The sequence below is a fragment of the Eriocheir sinensis genome, chromosome 26 (genome assembly GCF_024679095.1).
Source record: "Eriocheir sinensis breed Jianghai 21 chromosome 26, ASM2467909v1, whole genome shotgun sequence".
NCBI classification, from domain to species: domain Eukaryota; kingdom Metazoa; phylum Arthropoda; class Malacostraca; order Decapoda; family Varunidae; genus Eriocheir; species Eriocheir sinensis.
The window spans coordinates 19343879-19361926 of NC_066534.1; the positions used below are offsets into that span (position 1 = coordinate 19343879).

General features: G+C 46.9%; 1 protein-coding gene and 1 long non-coding RNA gene across 3 annotated transcripts in view; one reads left to right on the forward strand and one right to left on the reverse strand.

Annotated features, from left to right (window-relative positions):
* The window catches only part of LOC127003863 (uncharacterized), a 110469-nt gene extending 95334 nt beyond the window's left edge, over positions 1-15135 (reverse strand). Inside the window, exon 1 of the long non-coding RNA XR_007757449.1 lies at positions 14303-15135. This is a non-coding gene — a long non-coding RNA (uncharacterized LOC127003863). The remainder of the gene's footprint in view (positions 1-14302) is intronic.
* The window catches only part of LOC127003861 (uncharacterized), a 163093-nt gene that overhangs the window by 123737 nt on the left and 21308 nt on the right, over positions 1-18048 (forward strand). The window lies entirely within an intron of this gene.

Here is an 18048-nt window from a genome sequence, read left to right on the forward strand (position 1 = left end):
CAACTCGTAACACAAAGTATCAGCAGCAACAACACACACTCCGATGACGCTCGGTCGGGGCTGCAACGTTCAAAGGCGAGCCCGACGACACCAACATATTAAACAGATACCGCGCCTTCCCATCCACCGGCCCGCCCACCGCCCAAACCGCGCCCGCCCACCCTTCCTAAACACGCCCGTCTCCCCAACCACGCCTACGATAGCCAGGCCTCAGCGTGGGACAGCCAACAAACACACGAGCCGCGGAACAATGCGACACTCTAATAAAAAAAACTATAAGGCAAACAGAACATGCCGACATCAGTAACGAGGGGAACAAGGCGACGCGCTATAAGAAAACGAGAAAACAAACAAGATATACCAGCATAAGGAAACAAAGCACCATTGTATAAGAAAACGAAAACGAGAGAACAAACAGGATATACCAGCATAAGGAAACAAAGCACCACTGTATAAGAAAACGAAAACGAGAAAACAAATAGGATATACCAGCATAAGGAAACAAAGCACCATTGTATAAGAAAACGAAAACGAGAAAACAAACAGGATATACCAGCATAAGGATAACAAGGCACCATTGTATAAGAAAACTAGAAAGCAAACAGGATATACCAGCATAAGGAAACAAAGCACCATTGTATAAGAAAACGAAAACGAGAAAACAAACAGGATATACCAGCATAAGGATAACAAGGCACCATTGTATAAGAAAACTAGAAAGCAAACAAGATATACCAGCATAAGGATAACAAGGGGAACAAACCATCAATATATATATATAAAAAATAGAGAAGAAAAAGCACACCAACATCAGGAACAGGGATAGCATGGCACCAATGTATAAGAAACCTAGAAGGAAAACGGTAACAAGGGCAACAAGACGACATAGAATAAGGACACGAGAGAGCAAACCAACCAACATTAGTAACAAGAGGAAGAGATCTCCAACGTATAAGAAAGCAAACACATAACAACAACACTAAGAAAGGAAAATGTCCACAAATGTATAAGAAATCTATAAAGCAAACACGACGCAAACCGACATCAGTAACAACTTCTTTTTTTTTACAACAAAGGAGGCAGCTCAAGGGCACACAAAAAAAGGAAACAATAATAAAAAAAAAAGACCGCTACTCGCTGCTCCTAAAAAAAGAATCATAAGAGGTGGCCGTAAGAGAGGTCAGTTTCGGAAAAAGGCGCCAAACTATAAGGAAACTATGCAGCAAACACGTCAGTAAAACAATAATTACTAATAAACAAATAGGCAGGGAAAAGAACATGAGCCTGGCGGAAGAAAAAAGAGGATGAAAGAAAAGGACAATTGAGAAAGACTGAGTGGAGGAGGAGGAGGAGAAGGAGGAGGAAGAAGTACGAGAAGGACTAGGATGAGGAGGAGGAGGAAGAAGAGAATAGAGGAGGAGAAGAACAGAGAATGGGAATGGAGGAAGAGGAAGAGGAAGAATTAAAGGAAGAAGAGGGGAATGAAGGAGAAGGGAGAGGAAGACAACAATGAAGGTGGAGGTGAAAGAAGAAGAGAAGGAGGAAGAGGAGGAAGATAACAGAAGAGGAGAGTGCAGGATGTTGCAGGTCCGAAGAGACACAGGGGAGGCAGGTGGGCGAGTCCCCTGTGGCGGAGCAGGTGAGGCTGGCTTACAGGGTTAATAGGCTTGGGTCAGGGGGGGAGGAGGGACGGCAGGGGCGGAGGGGTGGAGAAGGGAAGGCAAGGGAATGGACAAGACAAGGATGCGGCACAGTGTGAAGGAGGGGGAGCAGGGGAGGGGGAGTACGTAATGTTGGCAGGGGCAGAGATAGATAGATAGATAGATTGATGGAAAGAGAGAGAGAAAGAGGGATATGATAATTTAGAACACCTTTACTTTGCTCTTTCATTGATAAGTAGACTGACAGTAGGCAGATTCCTTCTCATGAATTAAAATGTAAAAACGAGCTACTTTCTTCACACCGCGGAGGGAAGGGAAGAGGAGGGAGGCTGTGTGGTGGGCGGGCGGGTGCGGTAAAGAGACCGTGGAGGGAAGGGAAGGGAAGAGGAGGGAGGCTGCGTGGTGGGCGGGCGGGTGCGGTAAAGAGGCCGTAGAGGGAAGGGAAGGGAAGAGGAGGGAGGCTGGAGGCGGGCGGGCGCGGTTAAGAGGCTGTGGAGGGAAGAAGAGGGAGGCTGGGGGCGTGGGTAGGTGGGCGGGTGGGCGAGCGGGAAGGAAGGAAAGTAGCTGGGTATCGTGAACGGGCGGGTGGGCGGAAGGAAAGGAGAGGAGCTGTATATTGTGGGAGGGAAAGGGAGGAGCTGGGTATCGTGGACTTGGGAAGGGGAGTAGCTGGGTATTTTGGGCGGGCGGGCGGGCGGGAGGGGAGGGAAAGGAAGGGGAGCGGTGTGTCGCGGGCGGGCGGGCGGGCGCGGTAAAGAGGCCGTGGAGGGCTGGCCGGAGCACTGGTGAACCATCTATTTACCCGCATCAGACTCCATCAGGGTTGGTGTAATTTGATCACTGACACGGAATCCATTTATCAGGAGGCCCCGCGCTATCTGTTTCCCCGAGCTATGGCGGCGATGAGCGGAAAGGGCGACGCGGGGCTGCGAGGAGGAGGCTGGGAGAGAGGGTGAAGAGGAGGAGGAGGAGGATTGGGAAGGGAAGGCTGGAGTAAGAGGGGGAAGCTGTGAGGGAAGAGGAGGAGGACGAGGATTGGGAAGGGGAGGAAGGGAATGAAAGAGGAGGGGAGGAAGAAGGGTAGGAAGGCTGATGCTAAATTAGAGGAAGGAGAGAGGGAAGGGGGATGCTGGACAACAGTTGGCTTTAAGGGAAGGGAAGGGGAGGAGGAGGAGGAGGGTTGGGAAGGGGATGGGTGAACTACATGAGGGTCAAGAGGAAGGGAGGTAGAGCAGAAATAAGACAAGAGAGGGGGACGGAGGAAGAGGCAGAGCGGGAAGGGGATGTTAGACTAAAAAGTGTAGAGAAAGGGAGAAGAAAGAGAAGAGAAGGGAGATGCTAGATTAGAAGGAAGAGAAAGAAGGGAGGAGAAAGACAGGGAAGGGAGACGGAAGACTAAGAGATGCCCAAGAGTGAGGGAGGAGAAAAAGACAGAGAAGGAAGATGCAAGATTACAAAAAAGATGAAAGAAAGGGAGGAGGAGAAGAGAGAAAAGGGAACGAACCTAAACTAGAAAACCAAGAGGAAAGGGGAAGGAAGAGGAGGCCAAATGTAAGAGGGAAGAAAAGGACGATGATAAGGAAGAGGAAACTGGACTAGAAAGAAGGCAAGAGGGAAGGAGGAGGAAAAGGAAAAAGGGAGAAACTAGACTCGGAAGGAAAGAAGGAGGAGGAGGAGGAGGAGGAGGAGGAAAGAGAGGAAGAGAGATGATAGACTATGAAGGAGAGGAGGAGGAAGAATATAAAGCAGACAACAGCAGGAAGGAAGAAAGGAAGAAAAAAGAAAGAAGGAAAGGAAGGAAGGAAGGATGGAAGGAAGGAAAGAAGGAGGAAAGAAAGAAAGAAAGAAGGAAGGAAGGAAGGAAAGAAGAAAGAAAGGAGGAAAGGAAGGAAGGAAAAAAAGAAAGAAGGAAAGGAAGGAAAGAAAAAAAGAAGGAAAAGAAGGAAGGAAGGAGGGAAGGAAGCCTCATGACCAGCACAGCATGGAGGAGAGGAGAGAAAGTGGAGGAGCCTAAAGATATGTTCCTTGAAATAATGGAGGAAAGATTGAGAAGACAAGGAAGGATGGAGGAAAGGAGAGAGAATATCAGACGGAGGGAAGAGGAGGAAAAAAGAGAGAGAGAGAGAGAGAGAGAGAGAGAGAGAGAGAGAGAGAGAGAGAGAGAGAGAGAGAGAGAGAGAGAGAGAGAGAGAGAGAGAGAGAGAGAGAGAGAGAGAGAGAGAGAGAGAGAGAGAGAGAGAGAGAGAGAGAGAGAGAGAGAGAGAGAGAGAGAGAGAGAGAGAGAGAGAGAGAGAGAGAGAGAGAGAGAGAGAGAGAGAGAGAGAGAGAGAGAGAGAGAGAGAGAGAGAGAGAGAGAGAGAGAGAGAGAGAGAGAGAGAGAGAGAGAGAGAGAGAGAGAGAGAGAGAGCGCATCAAGGGTAGGGGACGGACGGCGGCGCGAAACAGGAGGTGAGACCGAGAGTAATGGAATTAGCAAAGTTTCATTAAGTGGGAGACGAAGAACTCTCTCTCTCTCTCCTCGGGTGCGCGCTTTGAGGCTTTCTCAGCGGGGTGGAAGTAAGGGTGAAAAAATGGAAGGGATGGTGTTGGTGGTGGTGTTCGGGAGGGGGGGGGGGAGGGGGGATGGAAAAGGAGATGGAAACATGGAAACATTTTAACATAGAATTCCAGGCAACAGAAAGACTAGGGGCTCATTACGAGGTTGCCCGCTTTGGTTATTTAATCCGCTCGACAGTCACTTGGTGCCCACATATCAGATGAAAGCACCTCGGTATTCAGTCTACTCCTGTCACAACGTAATAGCGGTCCATTCGATTTTTAAAGGAGTTGACGGTATTCGCATTTACTATTTCTAAGGGAAGGTTGTTCCAGAGGCGGATGACTCGGTTTGAGAAGAAACTCATGCGAATGTCTGTATTACGTCGCCTCCCTTTGAACAAATCGTATTATTATTATCATTATTATTATTATTATTATTATTATTATTATTATTATTATTGCAGCGAGCTAGCTTTTACACACTAAACAGCTGCCTCTTCTTAAACACCACCATCAGCACCACTCCACCACCACCACCACCACCACCACCACAACAATCTCTCCTGAGGCAAGACAAGGCAAGACAAGGGGCGAAGAAATAACAGGAAGAACGTAAACATAACAGTGAGAAGAACGGCGGTCATCACGAGAACAATGACCACCTGCCTGAGAGAGAGAGAGAGAGAGAGAGAGAGAGAGAGAGAGAGAGAGAGAGAGAGAGAGAGAGAGAGAGAGAGAGAGAGAGAGAGAGAGAGAGAGAGAGAGAGAGAGAGAGAGTCTAAAGAAAGCTGGAGCACAAGGTGAAAAAGGTGGGAAGAGGAGGAGGAGGAGGAGGAGGAGGAGGAGGAGGAGGAGGAGGAGGAGGAGGAAGAGAAGGGTGAGAAGAAGGAAGGTGTCTGAGAACATGTGGATGAGTGTGTTGCAAAGTGAGCGATTGTATTTCTTTTGTTGTTGCTGCTGCTATTGTTGTTGTTGTTGTTGTTGTTGTTGTTGGAGGTGGTGGTGGTGACGGCGGCGTGGAAAGGGTAAGAGTAAGAGAGGAAGGAGGAGGAGGAGGAGGAGGAGGAGGAGGAGGACGCATGAGAGAGAGAGGGATGACAGGGATATAAACTTGTGGGTTAGTGGCGCCGGTGATGGTCTGTGCTGTGAATTATGGGCCAGGGGAGAGGGAGAGGGAGCGAGCGAGCTGGCGAGCGAGAGAAAAAGAGAGAGAGAGAGAGAGAGAGAGAGAGAGAGAGAGAGAGAGAGAGAGAGAGAGAGAGAGAGAGAGAGAGAGAGAGAGAGAGAGAGAGAGAGAGAGAGAGAGAGAGAGAGAGAGAGAGAGAGAGAGAGAGAGAATGAACTGAAGAAATAAATGAAAGAAAGAGAGAGAAAAAGAAAGAATGAATAATTGAATGGAAAAAATAAAAGAAAGAGAAGAGAAAGAAAAAATTAAAGAAAATAAAAATAAAAAGGAGAGAGAGAGAGAAAGAAATATCATGTGTGTGTGTGTGTGTGTGTGTGTGTGTGTGTGTGTGTGTGTGTGTGTGTGTGTGTGTGTGTGTGTGTGTGTGTGTGTGTGTGTGTGTGTGTGTGTGTGTGTGTGTGTGTGTGTGTGTGTGTGTGTGTGTGTGTGTGTGTGTGTCTGTCTGTCTGTCTGTCTGTCTGTCTGTGTCTTTTTTTTTTTTTTTTTTTTTTACGTTGTTGCCTATTGCGCCGGTAGGCATCTTCCCGGTGGGGTCTGATGGTCGGCCCTGTCTGTCTGTCTGTGTGTGTGTGTGTGTGTGTGTGTGTGTGTGTGTGTGTGTGTGTGTGTGTGTGTGTGTGTGTGTGTGTGTGCAAGCGCGCGGGCGAATCAATGGATGATGTTAAATGGCTTTCCGCTCACAAAAGGAATACAGCAAAATGTTTAATCATCAAATCTAATTACCACAAGCAGCGGCAGCGTTCTTTTTTTTCCCTCCTGCTGGTGCCAAATTGAAACCTATTTTCCGTCGCCACAAACTTTTGAACGCAAGAACAACATGACCAAACAGAGACTTGACGGACCATCAATACAACTTTGGAATTATAACATGTGACTTTTTTTTCTTTCTCCAACTTCTTCATTATAAAACATTGCTTTATCTTTTGTCTTTCCAGCTTCTTCATTATAGCTCATTGTTTTTTTTGCTTTTTTTCAGCTTCTTCATTATAAAACATTGCTTTTTCTTTCTCTCTCCAGCTTCTTCATTATAAAACATTGCTCTTTCTTTCTTTTTCCAGCTTCTTCATTATAAAACATTGCTTTTTCTTTCTCTCTCCAGCTTCTTCATTATAAAACATTGCTTTTTCTTTCTCTCTCCAGCTTCTTCATTATAAAACATTGCTTTTTCTTTCTCTCTCCAGCTTCTTCATTATAAAACATTGCTCTTTCTTTTTCCAGCTTCTTCATTATAAAACATTGCTCTTTCTTTCTCTCTCCAGCTTCTTCATTATAAAACATTGCTTTTTCTTTCTTTTTCCACCTTATCCGTTATAACATACTGCTCTTTTCTTCCTCCAGCTTCTTCTCTACGCGATAATCACTAACACATTTCGATAATCTTCTAATGAAATAACCAAGCAATATCATCCACCCGTCTAGAACCATTACCAGACCCAACCTATAATAATATAACATCCTCATAAACTCTCCGGATAATAATTACCACATTTCAATATTCCTCTAATAATAAAATAATCATATAATATTCTACATACACATTTCCCAATTGATAATATCTTACAATAAATGATCGTACAATGTTCTCCACCAAATCTATGAGTATTATCTAACCAATTCCATCTAAAAACAGCGTCTCAACTTTCTAGAATACTCGCTAACACATTCCCCAGCCATACAATCATCAGATATACGATCATCGTACACTATTGCCAGCCACCTCTAGAACAAACTCGAGCTTTAAGTAACTCCACAGCCTTCTACGATAGTCACCAACAACTTCCGATAATCTTGTAATGATAATAACCAAATCCAGAACAACGACCCAACCCATCCCATCAACAGCAACAACAACAAAATTCCCAGGATACTCACTAACACACACTTCACTGCCTATAATATCCTTACAATATTACCAACCATATCCAGAACTATTATCCACACAAACCCAACTTATCAAGAGCATTACACCTTCCCTGATAATATATAATCACTAACACACACTTCCCCGTAATACTCTCGCTCGCTCGCAGATGGAAAAACAAACTCACAATACTACCTTACAATATTTATAACCCAAACCAGAACTATTACCCTACCCAACCTAACCCTTAAACGGCATCACACCTTCCCTGAGATTTACTAACACAAACTCCACGCCAATAATAATACTCTCGCCTCGCAGATGGAGAAGTAACCTGTGCGTGGCGGGCGGCCGGGTAGCAGAGCGGCACTTAGGCCGAAGTTAATCACCCTCATTACTCCGCCGGTTGTTCTTCGTGGAACCGTTAGTCCTTGCATAATTCTGACGGGGATACTATTACTTGCCTCCTACTCGGCCTGCCGCTTCCCCGCCGGCCCTCTCGGTCGGTCTGTCTGTCTGTCTGTCTATCTCCTTTTTCTCTTCATATTACTCGCGTCACTGTTTACCTCTGTCACAAGCGCCGTGGAAGACTGAATCTACAAACAAACGTCTTCGTAAAGCACTAACATCAACAAGTCTTTAGCTACATGGTGCTCTGGTTTATCCTTTACATCTCACTGCCTCTTACTCTCTTCCATTTACATCTCGTCACTGTTTTGCTTAAGTCTGAATATAAAAACAAACGTCTTCGCCCATCACCAACAGCAACAAATCCTTCGCTACAGGGCGCTCTCTATCTTATTCTTCGTACTATCTCCCCGTCTTTTCCTCCTCGTCTTACTCTCTATATTCGGCTCTTAGGGAATAAACAAATAAAAGGGAAAAGATACGCCCAACAGCACCAAGGGATATAAGCTGTGTGAGTGTCATGTGTATATATAATATAGGTGAGGGACGCGTCAAGTCTAGCCTTCCGCCCTTTTCTTTCTATTCTTTCTCTCTCTCTCTCTCCCTCAAATAAAAAGAGGACATAGAAATTGTAACTGGCAGCAAGGAGAGGAGAGGAGCAGGGGAGGGGGAAGGTGCAGCGGAGAGAGAGCGGAGAGACGAACGGCTTGCAAGGGTCTAACAAAAATACGGACGGACGGACGGAAGGAAGCTGGCGCGGGTGTCGGCGGCGATTCGCGGGTGCTGATGAGATGCAGATTGGCTGTACGTGTTTTTAGGAAGGTTTATTCGTGCCCGCCGGGAGAAGAATGCAAAATATGTGTTTACCTTCAGCCGCGAACAATGAGCGCGAGGCGTCGGGGCGAAGCACATTAAGAGATTGAAGTCTGAATGGCGGCTGGAGGGAGGAGATTTGGGGCAGAACGAGGAGGAGAAGGAGAAGGAGGAGGAGGAGATGGAAAAGGAGTGTGGCTGTTGTTTTGGTGTGTTCCCTAAACTCACAAACGGACGGAAAGGAATGAAAAACAAGAGGGTGCTGATTAGCTTGTTTGTGTCTATACGTGTGTGGGGGGAGGGGGGATGTGAGCTGAAAGAAAGTCGAAGGTATGAATGGCAAGAAGTCTGTTTGGAAGAATAGCCCGTTGTTCTGAGAGCGCCGAAAAACAAGAAAGTGGCGGTGGCAGTAGTAGTAGTAGTAGTAGTAGTAGTAGTAGTAGTAATAGTAGTAGTAGTAGTAGTAGTAGTAGTAGTAGTAGTAGTAGCAGTAGCAGTAATAGCAGAAATATACACAAAAGTAACGCAACCATTCACTTAACAAAAGAAATATATGGAAAAATAAGGAATGAATGACCAATAGAAAAATATAAGGAATGAATGGAAACAGAAAAAGACCATAAGAGACGAATGATAAATATCAAAACAATGAAGGATGAACAAAAAGAGGAAGGAATGATGAATAGAACGAAAAAAGGAGGAGTAAAAAAATGATAAAGGGAAAAAAAACAGAAAACTATAAAAACGGAAACGTATGATAAACAAAACGAAAAAAAAAGGAAGCAAAAAGAAAATTAATATATGGCAAACAGAACGTGAGAAAAAGGAATAAAAGAAAAAGATATACGGTAAATAATAGAACAGAAGAAGGAGTAAAAAAAAAAAAAGGAAGGAATGTATGATAAATAGAAGCGCAAAAACCTGAGACACTCCATTTTGTCACTTTGATTTACAGCGGCGAGCTAGAGAAGGTCCCTCTAAATCCTTTGCTGCGAGGAGGAGGAGGAGGAGGAGGAGAAGGAGGAGGAGAAGGAGGAGAAGGAGGAGGAGAAGGAGGAGGAGAAGGAGGAGGAGGAGGAGGAGGAGGAGGAGGACGAAGAGGAAGACGAGGAGGACGAGGTGGAGATAGAGGAGGAGGACGACGAAGAGGAGGAGGAAATCAAAATAACAAAAACAAATGTAAGAAAAAATCCTTGAACACTACACGGTCCAAATAAACACTTGAAACATGCACACCCACAGACAGAAACACATAAAGACAGAGACAGACAGACAGACAGAGGGAGAAAAAGAGACTCACACAGAGAAAGGGAGGGAGAGACAGAGAGGAAGAAACAGAGAGAGAGGGAGAGAGAGAGGCAGAAAGGCAGAGATGGGAGTCGAGTGAGGCAACTGAGAAACTATTTGAAGCAGCGAGGATTAGTCTTGATCGCGGGGAGAACGAGGTACACTAAGGATAAAAGGCCTGAGGAGGAGGAGGAGGGGTGAGAGAGGGAGATAAAGGAACGGAGGGAGGGGAGGAGGTGAAAGATAGAGAGGTAAAAGATGGGAGAAATATAGGATACTGAGTTGAGATAGAAAGATAAAGAAGGGAGGAGAGAAGGAGAGGGAGGGAGGGAGGGAGGGGCTGGCTGGTGGTGGGGGTGATGGTGGTGGTGGCTAGAGACACAGGAGGAGGAGGAGGAGGAGGAGGAGGAGGAGGAGGAGGAGGAGGAGGAGGAGGAGGAGGAGGAGAAGGAAGAGGAGAGATATAGATTGATAGACATATAAACAGAGAGAGAGAGAGAGAGAGAGAGAGAGAGAGAGAGAGAGAGAGAGAGAGAGAGAGAGAGAGAGAGAGAGAGAGAGAGAAATACAAACAGACAGTACAGACAGACATAAACAAAGACCGACACAGAGACAGAGCAACAGAGATAGACAGAGAGGAACAGAGAAATAAACAGAATCGAAACAAAGAAAAACAGATTACTAAACAGAGATAGATAGATAAACAGATAGATAGATAGACAGACAGACAGAGAGGAAAGCGAGTGGTGGGCGTGGCTGCCGGGCTGGTGTTCCTGTGAGGGCCACCAAAGGTTTCCCCCAGGGTCACCGCCACCGCTGCTGCCCTGAATGTATTGCCGGATGGGCGGGAGGCGACACACACACACACACACACACACACACACACACACACACACACACACACACACACATTCACACGAGAAGAAAAGATGAGATAGTACAGATAGATAAAGGTTGGGAGGGATTTGATAGACAGACTGATAGATAAACTTTGAATTTAAACTTTTGCTTTGGGAGATCTCGTGATGAAGTTCCACGCGCTCAGCTGTTCAAGCAAGCTGTAGGTACAACATTTTCATTTTTTACAGTAAAGGAAGCAACTCAAGGTAAAAATAAAGGATAGTGAGAAAGAAATACCGCTAAACATTCCCGCTATAAAAATGAGTTCAGAAGTGGCCAGAAGAGAGGTCAATTTCGGGAGGAGAGATGTCTCGATATCTTCCTCCTTCATACTCCCAATACTGCCTCGGGTGCTGGAGTAAGAGACGACAAAGGAAAGCACTAGAGCAACACAGCAACAGAACAAGATGATAAACGCCCGCCCTTGCCCAGTCCTCGTCCTCCTCCTCGTCCGCGTCCTCACATGCCCTCATTGCCCAACCCTCGGCGCCGATTTATCACCCTGCAAACGTGTCCTGCTCAAGAGTTATACAGCAAATTGTTGTCACGAGTGTTCCGGAAGAGCTGGGTGGGCAGGTGTGAGTGTGGGTGGGCAGGTGGATGCGTGGGGGGTGGTCTGTGTGTGTGTCTGTGTGTGTGTGTGTGTGTGTGTGTGTGTGTGTGTGTGTGTGTGTGTGTGTGTGTGTGTGTGTGTGTGTGTGTGTGTGTGTGTGTGTGTGTGTGTGTGTGTGTGTGTGTGTGTGTGTGAATGTGTGTGTGAAAGGGAGTATATTAATGATTAACATGCATTCTAAGGGGATGAGAAAGGGAGGAAAGTACAGGTAAGTCAGGTCATACAGGTAGATAACATGTCACGTCTAGTTGAATTTCTGGACATTCAAACATTATCAGTAGTAGTTGTAGTAATAGTAGTAGTAGTAGCAGTAGTAGTAGTAGTAGTAGTAGTAGTAGTAGTAGTAGTAGTAGTATCCCAATAAGAACACATGGCAAGACAAGCAAGTTTTCTTTTTTATCTTTTTTTGGCTCACGTTATTGTAAGAGAACACTTATAATGTAATTTTAAAAAGGTAAGTTAAAAAAAGGAATTATTAGATTTTTACATCACAGTACCTGAATGAGACCAGTCCGGGGGAGGGGAGGGAGAAGAGGGTAGAGTGGGGGGGAGGGCGAAGAGCGGGAAGAAGGGGGAGAGAGAGAGAGAGAGAGAGAGAGAGAGAGAGAGAGAGAGAGAGAGAGAGAGAGAGAGAGAGAGAGAGAGAGAGAGAGAGAGAGAGAGAGAGAGAGAGAGAGAGAGAGAAATAATGATAATAATGATGACGATGAAAAAAGATAAAAAATGCATATGAGAAGATGATAAGAGTGACAGCTTGAGAGGTGGGAGGAGGAGGAGGAGGAGGAGGAGGAGGAGGAGGAGGTAGTAGTGGATTGATGGTAGTGGGCGAGGAAGAAGAGGAGAGAGAGAAGAAATACGGTTGGGATGAAGGGTGAGGTGAGAGATGTGAGGGAGGGATGCTGGTGGTGGTGGTGGTGGTGGCGATGGTGGTTGTGGTGGTGAAAGAAAGAAGGGAACAGGACTCAACCCACACAGACAAACAGACGGGGTGAGGTAGTGGTGGTGGTAAGTTAGTGGTAAGGTGGTGGTAAGTTAGAGGTAAGGCAGTAGCGTTTGTGGTGGTGTTGGTGTTGGCGGTAAGGTAAATCGTAATGTAGTGATGGTAAGGTGGTGGTGGTGGTGGTTGTGGTGGTAAAAGGTACTGATGGTAGTGGTAGTGGTGGTGATGGTGGCGGGGACAGCGGCGAGACGTGGACAAGTGTGTCGTGATGGGGTGCCTCGGCCGGTAATACAGCGTGGCGCGCCTCGCAGGACCGCCACTATATTACATCCACTAGATATGGACAGCTCCTAGATCGCCGGGCCTCGACGCGCGGAGGGAAGCATCGCAGGCTATCACCACGGCGTCGACCCGGGCATTGAGAGGCGGGGAGAGAGAGGGAGAGAGGGAAGAATGATGGAGATGGTCAGGCTGGGGGAGGGAGAGGAAAGGAAGGAAAGGAGGGAAGAAATAGGGTTAGACTGGAAGAGGAAGGCGAGAGGGAAGGTATACAGAGAGCGGTACTGGGAGATGAATGAAGGAGGGATGGAGAGAAGGAAAGGGCTACAGTGAAAGATTGAAAAAAGAGAAGGAAAGAAGGAAGGAAGAGTTAGATTGGGAGAGGACGACAAGGAGGGAGGAAAAAGGGGAAAGAGAATAAGGAAGGAAGAAAAGAGGAAGGAAAAAGGGAAGGAGAGGCAGGAAGGAAACTGGAGAGGGCTTGAATAGAAGTAAGAGAGAGAGAGAGAGAGAGAGAGAGAGAGAGAGAGAGAGAGAGAGAGAGAGAGAGAGAGAGAGAGAGAGAGAGAGAGAGAGAGAGAGAGAGAGAGAGAGAGAGAGAGAGAGAGAGAGAGAGAGAGAAGAGGAGGGGAAAGGGGAAGGAGGACACAGAAAGGGATAGGGAAGCAGGGAGAGAGGGAAGGAAAAACAAGGAAAATAACGAGGAAAAAAACACAAAATAAGAAAAGAAATAAAAAGACTAAAGAATAAGATTGCCAAAGAGGAAGGTGAATGGAGGTGAGGAAGACAGAGGAAATGAGGAAGAGAAAGGGAGAAGGGTGGGTGAGAGGGAAGGAGGAAAGAGGGAGAGAGGGGGAGGGAAGGAGAGGGGGAGGGAGGGCGGGAACTGATAAGGAATTAATGAAGAAGCGATGTAAGTGGAGGAGAGAGAGAGAGAGAGAGTAGGAAGAATGAAAGAAAGAGTGGAAGAAGGAATGAAAGGAAGAAAGAAAAATAGAAGGATGAAAGGAATGACCAGGAAGCAAAGCAGAGATAAGAAAAATAAGTGTGTGTGTGTGTGTGTGTGTGTGTGTGTGTGTGTGTTAAGCAAGGACACACACACACACACACACACACACACACACGAACATGCACGGAAGGAAAAATAAAAATAAGCAGTAGACGCCCGGAAATAAAAGCGAGGAAAGAAAAGATGCATTGAGCTCAAACAGGAGAGATGGAGCTCGCTAAAATGACGGTCGGCGGTGTGTGTGTGTGTGTGTGTGGTTTGGGGTGCGGGAACCTGCCTGCTTACCTGCCTAACACACACACACACACACACACACACACACACACACACACACACAGTCTACATACATACAAAGATGATAAATAAGCATCACGTGACCCTTGTGATATATAGCTAATACCTTTTATGGGAGGCGAGGGAAACACAAGATACGCAAACGACCGTACGACAGGCGGCTTATTAGATCATTTTACACCAGGGAATAAAAGGTAAAATACACAACTGACACCCGCGCCAACTTCTCAAGGTCACGGTGAATGCAAGCGAGGCAACGAGGTAATCCTGGCTTGTTCAGTTGTTATGTAGTTGTTATAACGAGGTAATTGTGGTTTGTTGTTACACAGAGAGGAAATTAATACATAAATAAATAATAATTGACTATAAAAAGTTATTCTTGAACGTTAATTATGAAGTGATGGAGAACTACCTAAACCACTCAAAGAAAGAAGGATCAAATAATGGCGACTATACAAATGATATTGATGATGATAATAAGAGAGAGAGAGAGAGAGAGAAACAAGCACTCACCCGCTTCACTGTTTCGTTCGTCTTCACACTACCTCCGTCGTCTCGCCCCTCCACATCATCCTCGCGTCACCTCTCTCCCTCCACGACACATTACGCGCACTGTGGTCGTGTTTGAAGGCCAATTAAGCGCTACTACGAGACCTACGACCATAATGGACACGACTGCCACCACCGCCGCCGGCACACTGACAGGTTCAAATCTCCCACCAGCCAATCAGAAGGTAGGAGACCGTGACCTCACCAGCTGGCTAATCAAGACTTTTAGAAATGAAAAAATATCTTCAAGTGCTTCTATATTCCTTAGATAATAGTATTTCGTTGTTATTTTTATCATGTTTTATTATATCGTATTGTGGAATATATAATACAATAAATATATCTAACCTACCTTTCTCAAACGAGCTTCCCACCCTTCCCTTCACCTCCCCCACCCCACCCCAACCTAGCTTCCCTCCCTCCCTTGTTCACTCTCCGCCCCCATTCCCGCCCCGCCCAGCCCGGCCTGACACAAACATACGGGCAACATTCGGCAAGGACGTGTTTATGAGGGACACAGGAGCGGACATCTACCAGCACGAGAATGATAAGCGGGGAAAGACAAATGCCCGTCATCCTAGCGAGAGAGAGAGAGAGAGAGAGAGAGAGAGAGAGAGAGAGAGAGAGAGAGAGAGAGAGAGAGAGAGAGAGAGAGAGAGAGAGAATGGTTAGGTAGGTAGGTGGTTCGGTTGGGTTCGCCGCTGTGTTTTCCGGAGATGCAGGAGAGAGAAATATTCTGACACAAGGAAGGACGGCCGCGCGATTACCGATCAGGGAGACAGATGTGCCGCGGGTGACGGAAAATACAACACACACACACACACACACACACACACACACACACACACACACACTGGAAAGATAAAAGGGAGGGAGTGAGGGAAGGAGGGCAGGAGGGAGGGCAGGGGAGAGACGGGGGAGAAGGAGGGAGTGAGGGAGGGCGAAAATTATTGAGAGTAAGAAATAAAGAATGAAAGCGAGAGAGCAAATCATCAGTGTATCAGGAAGTATTATTCTCTCTCTCTCTCTCTCTCTCTCAAAATGGGGTGTGGAATAACGAAAAAAAGTGTTTGAGAGAGAGAGAGAGAGAGAGAGAGAGAGAGAGAGAGAGAGAGAGAGAGAGAGAGAGAGAGAGAGAGAGAGAGAGAGAGAGAGAGAGAGAGAGAGAGAGAGAGAGAGAGAGAGAGAGAACAAAAACAAGAAGAAACGGAGGAGGAAGACGAACACGAAGACGAAGAAGAAGAAGAAGAAGAAGAAGAAGAAGAAGAAGAAGAAGCCCTGATACAAGAAGAAAATTAAAAAAAGAAAAAAAATGAAAGAATAAGGCAAGGAAGGAAGAAAGATTACAAAGGATAAAAAAGAAAGAAAATACGGAACGAGGAAAGCAAAAAAAAAAGAAAAAAAAAGAAAGAGGAAAGAATAGAAGAAGGAAATGAAGGAAGGGAAAGAAAGAACGCAGCCCATTCCCAAGAGAACACACACACACACACACACACACACACACACACACACACACACACACACACACACACACACACACACACACACACACACACACACACGAAGGATGGGAGCTCGCTGAGGTAAGAACGTGATCCAAGTATGAGAAAAGAGACTCATGCAGAGAGAGAGAGAGAGAGAGAGAGAGAGAGAGAGAGAGAGAGAGAGAGACAGAGACAGACAGACAGACAGACAGACAGACAGACACACACACACACACACACACACACACACACACACACACACACACACACACACACACACACACACGAGACTCGCGCGACACATTACAGTGAACCCAACCTTTCCTTTCTCTATTTTTTCCCTTTTTTTACTTTGTGGGAAGAGCATCGCGAGCCCCATCCCAACCTCCCCTTCCTCCCCACCACCCTCACCTCCTCTCTCCCTCTGTCTCTCCCTTCCTCCCAACGCAGTATTTCCCCTCTGATGTCGGCTGGCCGGCTAATACTGCTTGTGGGACGGCGGTGGTGGTGCTGTGCTTCTTCCCCGCTAGTTACCCGCTGGGACGTGCGTGACTGTAGCCCTCCGCAGCATGCACGGACCCACACACCCAGCCAGCTGGCTTTCCACCCACCCAGCCTCACCTACACACCTACTCACCCAGCCAGCCACTCAGCTCTCCACCCACCCAACGACGCACCGAGCCACCTACCAACCCAGCCACCTAACCAACCAGCCTCCAAGTCAGGCACCCAGCCATCCAGTCAGCCATCCAATTAGTCACCCAGTCACCTAATCAGCCACCCAGCCACCTAGTCACCCACCCTTTCGCCCTGTTATCTTTGCTCTGTCGGTTTTTACCCCCTACATCCTCCTCCTCCTCCTCCTCCTCCTCTTCCTCTCCTACCACAAACCACACACATGCACGCAAGCACATACTCTTTTCCTTCTCTGGCTGGTGTATTTAGTCCCTTTACGTTGTGTCCTAAATACTACGTGGGTTTGTGTTGTTGTTTTTGCTGTATGTTTGTGTAGCCTTTGAAAGAAGTAACGAGTGAATGGAGGGAAGGAAGGAATTGAAAGATCGGTGGGATTCTATGGCAATGAGGGTTTTTGTTTTAGATGCGTACTATATATATCTAGTATGCTTCTCTCTCTCTCTCTCTCTCTCTCTCTCTCTCTCTCTCTCTCTCTCTATCTAACGAGAATACGTCAGAGGGAGCGTCACTTCACTCACTCGCCGCTTCCACTCCCGACGGTACCCCGAAGCAAGCTCCCACGAAACTATTCTATGAGCAGGATCGACACACAAAAAGAAACTAGAAAAAATACAGATAGCCAGACAGACGGGAATTTTTTGTTAGTGTTTTCCGGCAGTCAGGCAAAAGAGTATCGGGGAGGCCGTCGCAATTTACATGTTTCCCTGGTCAGCCAACGCTCCGACGGTGCATTCTGCGGCTATTACGAACGTTTGTCGCTGCAACGTTACGAGACCCACCCACAACAGGGAAGGGAGTGACGAGCAGACGAAGTGAGAGAGGTGGAGAAGAAGACAGGAGAGGGGAGTAACAAGCAGAGGGAGTCAGAGAGAAGGGAAAAAGTTCAAAAAGGAAAAGTAGGACCAGGGAATGGGGAGTGGGAAGCAGGAGTGAGAGAGGAATGAGTTCGAGGAGGAAAAGGAGGCAGGGGAGGGGAGTGGTCGAGGAGGGGGAGTGAAAGAGAGATAAGGACGACGAAGAGAAGGGCGGGGTAGGGGCGGCGAGGAAGAAAAGTGGCTGAGGAAGGATTGTAGAAGAGGGAGGGAGGAGGGATGGATGAGGGCCTGTGGGTGGAAGGGATTGAGGGAGGTGAGCGGCTGGGATTTGGCGGTGGAAAGTGTAATTTATGGCGGTCTTCATGAGGAGTTATAAGGGATCGGAAATTTATGGGGCGAGTGAAAGGCTGCGAGAGCAAGGATGACCCTCAGAACGGCGGCCACATGGGGCGAGGAGAACGTTCATAAAGGGTTAAGTAACACCGACGTCGTCTCCGCCAGTTCTTTTCCCCTTCCAGATGCTGTCCATATGCAAGGGTCCGCCCCCGTGTGGATTATGCATCTCATGTTGGGGAGGCTCGAGCGACATATAAACTTTCTCTAATGGCCAAGAAAATAAGTAATTGATAGCGAAGTCTGTGGAAGATGCTACAAAACGAACAGAACCCCAGATAGAGAGACAGACACACACACACACACACACACACACACACAC